This window comes from Chenopodium quinoa, unplaced genomic scaffold (genome assembly GCF_001683475.1).
Source record: "Chenopodium quinoa cultivar QQ74 unplaced genomic scaffold, ASM168347v1, whole genome shotgun sequence".
NCBI classification, from domain to species: domain Eukaryota; kingdom Viridiplantae; phylum Streptophyta; class Magnoliopsida; order Caryophyllales; family Amaranthaceae; genus Chenopodium; species Chenopodium quinoa.
This window is the reverse complement of record NW_018745566.1, coordinates 1,597,703-1,610,183: the sequence shown is the minus strand read 5'-3', so window position 1 is coordinate 1,610,183 and position 12,481 is coordinate 1,597,703.

Genomic DNA, 12,481 nt, shown 5'->3' with positions numbered 1-12,481 from the left:
TTCTTCACGAAGGCCAACAGGAACCTGCCACGTGTCAATCACAGATACGTCCTCCACGGACCACTTAAGACACGCCACGTGTCCACCCATGCCAAATGGGACAACCGGCCATCAAGGCCCAATTCAGTCTAGAGGCCCGATCAGCCCTAGGTTTACCTTAAACCTAGAGAGTTGCACGCTTCCCAAGGCTATAAATACTCGATTAATCCTCATTAATCAGGAATCGAATAATTAAGAGATTAAGCAGAGAAGAACAGAGTTATTAACAACCGGCTAATCTCGCTAACAACGCAGATTACCAACACTAAGCACTCTCACCTAGAGAGCTCTCATTACTTTAATTTCTGTATTGATTACTCCTTAATCGGGTACTAACTTGACCGTTGGAGGCGGAGCTCTCAGGAGTCTCCGTTATTTTGCAGGTACAGGCGTCCGGTTCCAGTCTCGGAATTGTAACTCTCCCGCAGGACATCAGAAAACCCCGAAACATTTGGCGCCGTCTGTGGGGAGAGTACTTCAGAGATGGCATCCAAGTCTGTACCGACTCCAGAAGAGAGGCGTCCCCTAGACGACCCTCAAGTTCAGTCGGACCATGATACCGAAAGTGAATTTGAAGTTGAAACTCATACAGCTCCAGACGGGACCCTAAGGGCCCGACGTACCCGTCATACCGAAATGAGGGAACGGGAGTATCTTCAAACAGGAAGCGAGCCAGCAGGCGCACCGCTTGCTCGGCAACAGCCGACTGATGGGTCTGCTCCCATCACAAGGAACGAACTCATGACCTTCATGAGGGACTTCAAGGGAGAGATCCAAGAGTTGATCAACAAAAAACCGCCTGCTTCAGTCAAAGAGCAGTCGGCCAAGAAACCTTCCACTTCACTGAAGAGGAAGCCAGTTCAAGGGCGAGAGGCGACTCCCCATCCTAAATCCAAGAAGCGGGAGCCGTCTGCTCTTGATTTCACAAAACTCCGTTATCCTACGGGAAATAGGAAACCGGTTCGTCATATTCAGGCGGACGGGTCAAAGCAAACGTTCACAGATGCTCGGCACCTGCTAGAGCAGAAGAAGAGTGACCGATTATCAGAGTCGGCTTCTACTTTAAATTTTCAGGACAGTTTGCGAAATGCCTCGATGAGGCCAACTCAGTCGTACCATGAGAGTCAGTCAGGCGGCACCTCTCGTCAGTCCGGCTTTCATAGTGCCCAGGCGGTACCAAACTTACCATTTGTGCCGCAACAACAGTATTTTATGCAGCCACCTCCATTTGGTGGACCTGCAGCAAAAAACGTCCAACCTATGGACTGGCAGCTACGGCTGCTTAGACTTGGTGAACAGCCGTCGGCCTTCTCCAAGGAAATTACTGAAGCCGCTCAGCCGGCCAAAGTAAAAAATATTCTAGTAGGCGCCTATGACGGCACTACTAACCCAGAAGACCATCTGATGGCATTCACCAACCTGATGTACCTTCAAGGGTTGGATGACCCCACCTGGTGCAAGTGTTTCCCAGCGACTCTCAAGGGAATCGCACAGCAATGGTTCGGCAACCTGCCGACTGGTTGTGTAAACAACTTCAGGACGCTTGCTTACTTATTTGCCTCCAACTTCGCTATGAACATCCTTGCGAAGAAAACGACCCTTGATTTGGGAACAATTCAGCAGGGTGAAAAGGAGGGGCTTCGTTCCTACATCAGGCGGTTCAACCTGATGAGAATACAGATTCAAGGGTTACCGGATGAGGTAGCTTATACTGACTTTTTTAGAGGTCTCAAAGACGGGTCTACCTTCAAATTTGATTTAGTTCGAAAAAGGGTGGCGACTCTTCAAGAGGCCTTGATTGAAGCGGAAGCCTATATACAGGCGACTGATCTGTGTACGATGAAACAGTCGGACGGGAAGAGGTTCGACAAAAGAGAGGGACGACAGAAACAGTCGTCCAACAAAGATGAAAAAAGAAAAGAGGTCTGGGCGGCTGATTCCTCTAAACAGCCGGCCCAGAAAAAGAAAAAAGAATTCAAACCATACTCCCCAAAGTATGTGTTTAACAAGGATAACCAGTTTATCCTAAAAGAAATAAAGGGACGGCTCTCAATTGAGAAGCCGCTCCCCATGAAGGGTTCTGCGAGCAACCGGAACCAAGACAAAATCTGCGCTTATCATGATGACATTGGTCATCACACCAATGACTGCATCAGTCTCATGCGGTACCTAGACCGCTTGGCTGATCAAGGTGATCTTGACACTTATGTCAAGAAATCTACGGGGAATACTTCCTCAAAAAAGCAGTCGGCCAAAAAGAATCAACAGGCCGACAGTTCCGATACAGATGATGCAGTCGTCTACACCATTGCAGGCGGCTTCTCAGGAGGCGGCCCCACTATTAGGGGCAACAAAGATAATATAAGGCGGTTAGATGTAAATTCCGTTCACCAAGAACGGCCGTCCAAATATACATTTCCTGAGATTGTCATCACTGAAGAGGATCTAGGAGGAATAAGGGGACCGCATGACGACCCTCTCGTTATTGAATGTAAAGTGGCCAACCAGAGAGTTGGCCGAATCCTCATAGATACCGGGAGCTCTTCAGATCTCATCAGCAGCAAATGTCTGTCAAAACTGAAATATCAGACGGACTGCATACATCCGGCCTCCCACCCTTTAATAGGTTTTGGAGGAGGAGGAGTCCACCCACTGGGACGAGTGGATCTACCCATTCGCCTGGGCGAAAAAGGGGAAGGACGACACATGGTAGTCCGGTTCCTAGTGGTAGAGGAACTCTCGGCCTACAACATGATTCTGGGTCGACCAACCCTGAATAATTCCAAGGCTGTTATAATCCCGTCACTTATGCTGCTTAAGTTTGAAAGGGATAATGGAACAGTCGGCTCCCTAAGGGAGATCAGAGGATGGCCCGAGAGTGCTATCTCTCGGATGTCAAGCCCACTGTTATGGCCACTGGGTCAAGTGGAGAAAAAACAGACCTTGACAACGTCAAGGAGAGTGCGCCTGTTCAAGGAACAGGCGACAAAAAGAGAAAGGCACCCCAGACTGAGTCCGCAAGAAAAGCAAGAAAATAGCAATCATTGGCAGAGGACCGGCCGGATGAGTTCCGCCCTCAGCCGGCTGGTGAGCATGCGGACCTGATATTAGACGACTCCCATCCTGACCGAACAGTCAAAGTAGGGACGACTGCTCTGAGAAACCTTGGTGACGACTTTCACAACCTGTTGAAAGAATACAAGGACATCTTTGCATTTGAAGTCCATGAAATGCCAGGCATTAGTCCTGATCTGGCAGTACACAAACTCGCTGTGGATCCGAAAAAGAAGCCGGTACGACAAAAGAAACGGAACCATGGTGAAGAAAGAGGTCAGGCGGCAGCCGCCGAAGTCAAAAAATTACTTGATGCAGGGTTCATTCGGCAATGTTACTTCCCAGATTGGGTTGCAAATGTGGTGCTTGTTAAAAAGCCGAATGGCACCTGGCGAATGTGTGTAGACTACACAGACTTGAACAAGGCGTGCCCCAAAGACAGTTACCCTCTGCCTAAAATTGATAACCTGGTCGACTCAACAGCCGGCCATGCCTTGATGAGTTTTATGGACGCCTATTCTGGTTTTCATCAAATTCCTTTATGGAAGAAAGATCAGGAGAAGACGGCCTTCGTCACTGATCAGGGATTATACTGTTACACGGTCATGCCGTTTGGTCTTAAGAATGCCCCGGCTACCTTCCAACGAATGATAAACACAGTGTTCTTTGATCAGATTGGGAGAAACGTCGAGGCATACATTGATGATATGATTGTCAAGACTAAACTTCAGAAAGATCATCTGACGGACCTCCGAGAAACTTTCGCCACACTCAGGCGGCACCATGTCATGCTCAATCCCAAGAAATGTGTATTTGGAGTTGAGTCTGGGAAATTTCTCGGATTCCTTATCAACCAGAGAGGAATAGAGGCGAACCCTGAGAAGGTACAGGCGGTCATTGACATGCAGTCGCCTCGTACCATCCGAGAGGTTCAGAAGTTAACAGGTTGTCTGGCGGCCTTGGGAAGATTCCTAAGTCGATCAGGCGACAAATGCCTATACTTTTTCCAGGCAATTAAGAAAAAGGCAAGGTTTGAATGGGGGCCGGATGCTGAGGCCGCCTTCCAGAAATTAAAGGTTCACTTGCATTCCTTGCCGAGGCTGGTCAGCCCTTTGCCCAAAGAAAATCTCTACATGTACCTGGCCGTCTCTGATCATGCGTTAAGCGCGGTGCTCCTTGCTGAAAGGGACGGCTGTCAACTTCCGGTCTACTTTGTCAGTCACGTACTGAAAAATGCCGAGTTGAGGTATCCCCTAGTGGAGAAATTTGGTCTTGCACTCTTCATGGCTGTTAAAAAATTGAAGCCCTACTTTCTGGCACATGCAGTCGTCGTGTATACCGACCAACCGATCAAGCGGCCCCTTACCACCATGGAGTCCTCCGGACGAATGATCAAATGGGCCATAGAAATGCAGAGTCTCGAAGTTACTTTCGAGCCTAGAAAAGCAGTGAAGGGGCAAGCCTTTGCTGACTTTATTGTAGAGATGACTCGTCCTCCTGACTCTCAAGTTCCAGACCAAGTCTGGAAGGTATATGTGGACGGAAGCTCTACTTCAAACGGTTGTGGAGCAGGCGTCGTATGTCAATCTCCAGAGGGCGACAGGTTCGAGTATGCTCTACGCTTCAGTTTCCAGGCTTCAAACAATGAGGCAGAATATGAAGCTTTACTAGCCGGGATCCGCATGTGTAAGGCGGCAGGGGCAAGGAAAATAGACGCCTGTTCTGATTCACAACTGATAGTGAGTCAGTACAATGGCGAATACGAAGCAACACATCCGGCCATGATCAAGTATTTACAGGCGGTCCGACAAGCAGTCGGCTCCCTTGAGGATTTCCATCTGATCCAAGTGCCGAGATCAGAAAACAACCAGGCAGATGCACTTTCGAAATTAGCATCATCCGCCTCCTCCGATACTCCTCGAACTGTGTTTTGGGAAGTAATGGAGAAGAGAAGCATCGAGGAAAATCCTATTGGAATTCTAGACAGAAGCTCAACCTGGATGGATTCAATCAGGGCATATCTGACAAACGGTACACTGCCGGATGATCCTCAACAGGCGGCAGCACTGAAAAAACGAGCCTCCTGTTTTGAAATGATACAGGGAGAACTTCACAAGAGGGGGTATCTTCAACCCTTCTTAAAGTGTGTTACTCCTGAAAAGGGACGAGAGATACTAGATGATCTTCACTCTGGTTTCTGTGCTTCCCATATAGGTGGTAGGATGCTTGCTCAAAGGGCAAGGCGGCAGGGCTACTTTTGGCCTACTTTGGAAGCAGATGCAATGGAGATGGTGAAAAAATGTGACAAGTGCCAAAGGTTTGGCAAATTAATTCACCGTCCGGCTACTGACCTCACTACCATTCACAGCCCACTACCGTTTGCTAAGTGGGGCATGGACATTCTGGGTCCATATACGCCTGCTACAGGCGGCAGAAGGTATATACTTGTTGCCGTTGACTACTTCACTAAATGGGTAGAGGCGGAGGCTGTAAAGGGAATCAAGACGAAAGATGTAATTTCATTCATTTGGAAAAACGTCATCACTCGGTTCGGGGTTCCCATGTCTATGGTTTTTGATAATGGTCCCCAATTTGAGACGCCTGTTCTCAAAAGCTGGTTGGGAGACCAAGGAATTGCACATTACTTTGCATCTGTCGGCCGTCCACAAGCAAACGGCCAGGTAGAAGCCTTTAATAAAATCATCTCAGACGGTCTCAAGAAAAAGATTGAACGAGCAGGCGGCCTATGGGCAGATGAACTACCACATGTTCTTTGGGCCATTAGGACGACTGAAAAAGGGGCGACTGGAGAAACTCCCTTCCTCCTAACTTATGGTGCAGAAGCGGTTCTTCCAATAGAACACTACGAGCCGACTCTTCGAGTAATGCTATATGACGAAGAGGCAAACTGGGAAGCTATGCGCCTGGCATTAGACTCACTTCCTGAAAAGAGGGGCAATGCTGTTTTGCGCCATGAGATCTATCGCCTGAGAATGACTAGATCATACAACAAAAAAGTACACAGGCGTCCACTCAAAGTAGGGGACTTTGTACTTAGAAAAATGGAAGCAGTTGGTAGGGCTAATGAGTCTGGCAAACTAACTCCCAACTGGGAAGGACCCTACCGAATCTATGCGGAAGTCAGGGACGGTACCTACCGTCTGGAAACACCAGACGGACAACCGTTGCCTCGAACCTGGAATGTAGATAACCTTAAAAAATATTTTTTCTGAATGATGTAAAGTAAAGAGCTACTTAATAAAGTTTGCACTTACTATTCAATTTTGTATTACGAGGGGCATGCCGTCTGTACCTTTACAGTCGGCTACTCTCCATTGAGTTTCACTCATTATCTTTAGAGGGGCATGCCGTCTGTTCCTTTACAGTCGGCTACTCTCCAACGAGTATTTTACTCACAATACTTAGCTAAAAAGATTAGGGCCTTGCCGATCCTGTAACTAACAGGCGGCTACCCTTCTTTTACTTAGCACCTACGTTCACCAAGAACTTACCAAGGCCACCGGCCGAATGATCAGACCAGGCGCCAAGCCACCTGATCAAAACTACAAAACTAATTCGACCTGTCCCAACATCATAGCAGGCGTCCGACGGCATCCCTCCGGATGAAATTCGTCGCAGAGAGCAGCTCCCTTTTGGGTGGAACATTGTTCTATAAACTAATTACACGGCACCTATACGACTGTCCCCAAGGGCAACCACGTAGCCGTTTTTGAGACAAGGATAACTCTATCACTAACCAAACCAGTGGTAGCAGTTGACATCTGAGTCAGATGACCGCCTGTATTACTTGGGATAAATGCAGGGGGTACCTATTGAGTTAATAGCCAACAAACATTGGTGAATCAAGGGGTCAAGCCGGCCTACGCCGCCTGATACCTCTACTACTCAATCAAGATTGTGACAAAGACTAAGTAACTCCTATGTTAACTTAATAGTCACTCAAACTTAGTATGGAGCCTAAAAGGTATGAGTCGTCCACTTGTTTTTAATAAACAAAGGCTCTCAACCAATACTCTTGCTAGGTTAACAAATAACGAATTAAAAGCCAACATTGGCAATAAAGGGAAACAATCGGTACCCACCGCTTGTTTTCCTACTTAATTCCTTGGCTACTAGGTAATTCTATTTACTTGGTCAAATTGAATAAAGAGTTCGAGTACCAATTGATTAAATGGCCGACTGATCATCTATCCTGGAAACAGACAACCAGTCGTCCAGGGGCATAGGCGGCATACTTACTATTTGTACCTGTCTTAACGTTCGGCCATACACAACAGTTGGTCTAGTGAGCAAATTTCAAATACTTAGACAAATTTGAACCAAAACAAAAAATTTGATTAAAATGAGCCGGCCATAAAAGACCAGCAGAATATTCAAAACCCCGGCCCCCTGGCCGAGTAATTACAAAGCAAACGGCACGCAGGCCGTGAAAAGAAAAAATACTTAAAGCTTAAGAAGGGGGCAGTTCAGTATCAGCAGCAGCCGCCTGGTCAGCACTCTTCTTGCTGGACTCGGCCTTAGCTGCACCATCTTTTGATGCCTTACCCCCAAGTGGCACAAGCGCCACAACCGGCTCTTCCTCCTCCAACGCACCGTCCAACGCCTCTTCTTCGGCAGCCGCCAGGATCTGTTGATTATATATTTCCGAACACTGGCGGTACGTTCTTTCCCATGAGGCAAAGTCGGCACTGGGGAACAGTCGTTCCCAGGTCATGCGTTGGATTTGGGCGGAGTCTTCCACCATCTCCCGGACGAGCTCTTGTTTCTCTTGCTCGGCCTTATCCGAGAGCTCTTGGGTAAGACTCTTCTCCTGGTTCACCAGGCGTTCTTTTACGTTAGCCAAAGATTTCTCCATGGCTTCGTAAGAGTGCATTTTTTGGCGAAGGGGTTTCAGCTCGGCTTTAAGGTTGGTGACGGTCCCCTCCAGCTCGTCAACCTTCTTTTGGGCCGCCTCTAGCTGAGCCCGAACAGCGGCGGTCGCCTGCGCCTGATAATAAAGAAGATCAATGGTCAGTACTTCATTTTGGGCAATTTGAAACATTGCCTTATCACAGCTGGAGGCGGCCATAGCCTTTGCGGCCTTTACCTCTTTGTTTTTTCCGATCAATCGGCTTGCGAAGGCTGTTGACTCGGAGCAGGGCCTAAGTACAAAGAAAAACAGGCGTCAGTTTCCAATCAAAAGAGTTAACAGGCGTCCTGGAACTCAAAAGCTCAAAAAGGTGCTAAGTATACCTCAGCTAGGACCCCTGAAATTCCATCGAGGTCAAGGGTGCCGGCACCCTTGACCGCCTCCCTGTCAGATGGAGGAACTACTTTAACCATTGACTTGGCTACCTCAACCAAGTCAAGTCCCTGGGGGCCAGCTGCATTAAGCGAAAGGAAAAAACAAGTTAGACCTAATCAAAAAGGAAGCAAGGGTGAGTTTTTACAAGCAAGTGTCCATACATCTAGGCGGCCCCGCCTGGGTTTTTGAAGAAGTGGCCGGCTGCTTCTCAGCCACCACTGTTTTCCTGGAAGACCCAGGAGAGCTTGCAACAGTCGTCCTCCGGGCCTTGGGGTCCGGCTGTTGCGAGGAAGAAGCCCTTGGAGTGCCAGACTGAAAACAAAAAGAGTTAGTATATGCATAATACAACTAAAAGGAGAAGGGTTTTCAAAGCTTACCAAGGGTGCCTCCTTGCTGGGGGAGTCGGCATACGACTGCTTCATTAGCGAGACCCGCAGCATGGCCGCCGCAGTCTTAGATGCTGTTATTTTACTCATGGCGTCGGCTGAAAGAAATAAACAGCAAAGTTAGTAAAAATCCCAAGTAAACAAGGCGTGAAAAAACAGAGTATTCGTCAGGCCGGCTACCTCTAGAGCACCGACTGCTGAGGCCACAGGCGGCCAAGAAGTACTCGTCATAGAGCCACTTGAAGCTCGGGACGCAGTTTAGGGGTACTTGCTCTCGTACCCCTGAAGTAGAGTTCACCCTAGTCTCTACTTTGAAGAGTCCTTTGTCTAGGATCTCTTTTTTAGCCTTTGGGGGAACAGGCGGCATGCTGCGGCCGCCTGCGAGAAGAGGCGGATCCCTATTCCACTTGTTAAAGCGTTTGTTCAGCTCCGTGTCTGAACTCTCGATAATAAGAAAGGTGTTCCGCCAATCCTTCCATTTGTTTGCCTTACCTCTCGTCATGAGGTAACCCCTATGGCTTGTTAATTGATACCAGCCGGTACCTCCCGACTTAGGGGTCCGGCTGAGATAGTTCATGTGGGCGAAAGCCTCAAAACTTGGCTCCACCCCGTTCAGTTCGCACCCGGCCACATAGCCGAGTACGTTTACCCAAGAGTTGGGGGCTAACTGCCATAACCCCAGATCATACCCATCTAAAATCCGCTGAACAGCCGGATGTAATGGGAAGCGCAGTCCAGCTTTGATGGCCGCCACATAGCAGCCAAAGCAGCCGTCACCATAGCTGGTACCAGCCGGCCAGACGACAGTATCTTCTGGATCCGGCACAAACAGTAAAAACTCCGGGCCCATTTTGTGGTTAGCAATAAAGCTCGCCACGTTGTCTCGCATGGTTGCAATCCGGCCCCGGGGTACCCTGCAGTAGTAGGGGGCGTTTTCCTCTCTGTAAGAGGCGGACGGCTCTGCCCAATTATCCCCCTTCTCAACTGCATGAGAACGTCTCGCCTCTTGTAGGCGGCTATGTTTTTCTTCTGAGCCAGAAGAACTGTGGCCAGAAGAGCTGGATTCGGACTCGTCCCCTGACGAGTCCGAAGAGGACGACTCCTCCCCTCTCCTAGAGGGGCCCGCCTCCTCTCCCTTAGAAGGAGCAGAAGGAAAATTAGACATGTCCACGGTAAGATGGGAAGGGAACACCTTGGTCCCTCTCTCAGAACTGTCAGCTTGACAGTCGCCTCGTTCTACATCTGGCGCCTGGTCAGATGTTTCACTAAGGAGCACCCTTTGGGAGGAGCCGTCTGAGTTTGATATCATAGCAGTCTTTTTTGTTCTGGCCATCACGTTCTGCATAGACACAGATACAGTCGGACTTTGTATAAAGGGCAAAGATGGGTCCAGAAAAGGGCAGGCGGCACTCCTAGTCCTAGATTCAGCCGTCCCCGGTGACCGGCTGATCACTAACTTAGGGCGTGTCGTGTGCTTCCATGGTGCCATTTCAAAAAATAAAAAGAAAATTAAGAGTAAGAGAACTGAGTTACCTGAACGAGTGACGGTTGATGAAGTCCTGAAAGTTCGGGTCAGTCGGCTTGTCAGAACAGGCGGTAGGCAGAAAAAGTCCGAAATGTCAGAGCAAGTTTAGGGGTCCGAATGTTCTCGCAAAAGTTCTCAAATGTGAAAATGACCGAAGTCAGCACTTCCTTTTATAGGCAAAGTGAGAAGGCGAAGGGTCGCTTCCAAATTCAAAATTTGGGCGGGAAAATCTCTCGGCCGTCTGCAAGGTGACACCTGTAACAGGCCGTCGCCTGTCACCGTGCGACACCTGTCACAGGCGACACGTGACCAGTCGCGTGCCACCTGTGAGGGGCAAATGATTAGGGGATTTTTATCCACCAATCACCGTCTGACAAGTGGACCAACCAGGTTCCGCCACGTGTTCTTCACGAAGGCCAACAGGAACCTGCCACGTGTCAATCACAGATACGTCCTCCACGGACCACTTAAGACACGCCACGTGTCCACCCATGCCAAATGGGACAACCGGCCATCAAGGCCCAATTCAGTCTAGAGGCCCGATCAGCCCTAGGTTTACCTTAAACCTAGAGAGTTGCACGCTTCCCAAGGCTATAAATACTCGATTAATCCTCATTAATCAGGAATCGAATAATTAAGAGATTAAGCAGAGAAGAACAGAGTTATTAACAACCGGCTAATCTCGCTAACAACGCAGATTACCAACACTAAGCACTCTCACCTAGAGAGATCTCATTACTTTAATTTCTGTATTGATTACTCCTTAATCGGGTACTAACTTGACCGTTGGAGGCGGAGCTCTCAGGAGTCTCCGTTATTTTGCAGGTACAGGCGTCCGGTTCCAGTCTCGGAATTGTAACTCTCCCGCAGGACATCAGAAAACCCCGAAACACTTGTGATTATGGAAATTTACCTTAAATTTCTGCACATTATACATGGATGCGTGTCCATGTTACCATTCTCAAGCCACTACGCATTCTAGCTCGTGCTTATAAACGACTTCCTTATTAAGGATCTAATCCTTGCTAATGATGTGCTTGCAACATCAATTCTCAAATTACAATTGTTTTCATACGTGAAGAACTCATCCCTTCTACTTATCCAAGTACTTTGGATGTTCTTGATCATAATCTAACGATCCATTACTTAGATTTAAATTGATTGGTATTTGATACTTCTCATGCTCTAAGCATGTAAGATGAGTGACGACTCCATATCATAGCACACATGATGGTTTCAATTGCTGAATTATTCCCAATTTATTCCATTCATGTGATCTTAACTCATCCAGTTTCACTGAGTCTTGCTAAACTGTTTTCTATATGATACGGTCGAAAGTCTCTCCTAGAGTCTTTCTTGTTTGATTTAGTATTAGCCTAGCTTATACTTAGTTCAAACATTTACTTAGCTTTATACATATGGGTTGAAAGCCTTTCAAAGTCCTTCATGTTTAATACGGTAAATTCCTCTAATCGTTCAAACATTTCATTAAGTCTATCCAATAGACCTTAATTCCCACTATGTATTAAGTATCGCCTTTTGCTTGGTCCATTGTCAAAAATCCTTTCAAATCTAAGCATTTAGCATTTGACAGTTATTTCATAATAGAGTTCTTAAACTTCTTGTTGGACCACACGACTCTTGCTCCCACTAAACTTCTTGTTCATAAGAATTTCTATGATTCTCCTTAAGCCAAACCTTTTATTAACTTTATGAGAATACATGTTCCAATTCCTACATGCAATGCTTCACTTAATCTCACAATGGATTTCTTGAGCTTGCTTTCAAATCTAGCATTCACTAGACGAAAAAGGTAAAAAGGCACCGGTTTTGAACCGTTGGGGATTTGAGGGATGCCAAATCCATGAAAATTTGGCACCGGATCAAAATCGGTGCCAACTAAAGCATTTAGCACCGGTTAACCAGTGCCAACTACCATGGCGCGAATTTATTTTTTTTTATTTTCAATACTATTCGCATCGGTTCAAAGAAAGAACCGGTGCGAAAAACCCCCCCTTTAGGCACCGGTTCTTGCTTTGAACCGGTGCCAAAAGTCTCAAAACAAATTTTGAAAAAACTTCTGGCACCGGTTCTGGTCCAAACCGGTGCCAGAAATACCCTAAATTTTTTTTTTTTTTTGCATTTTTTTCACTTAAGTTGATATAGATACAT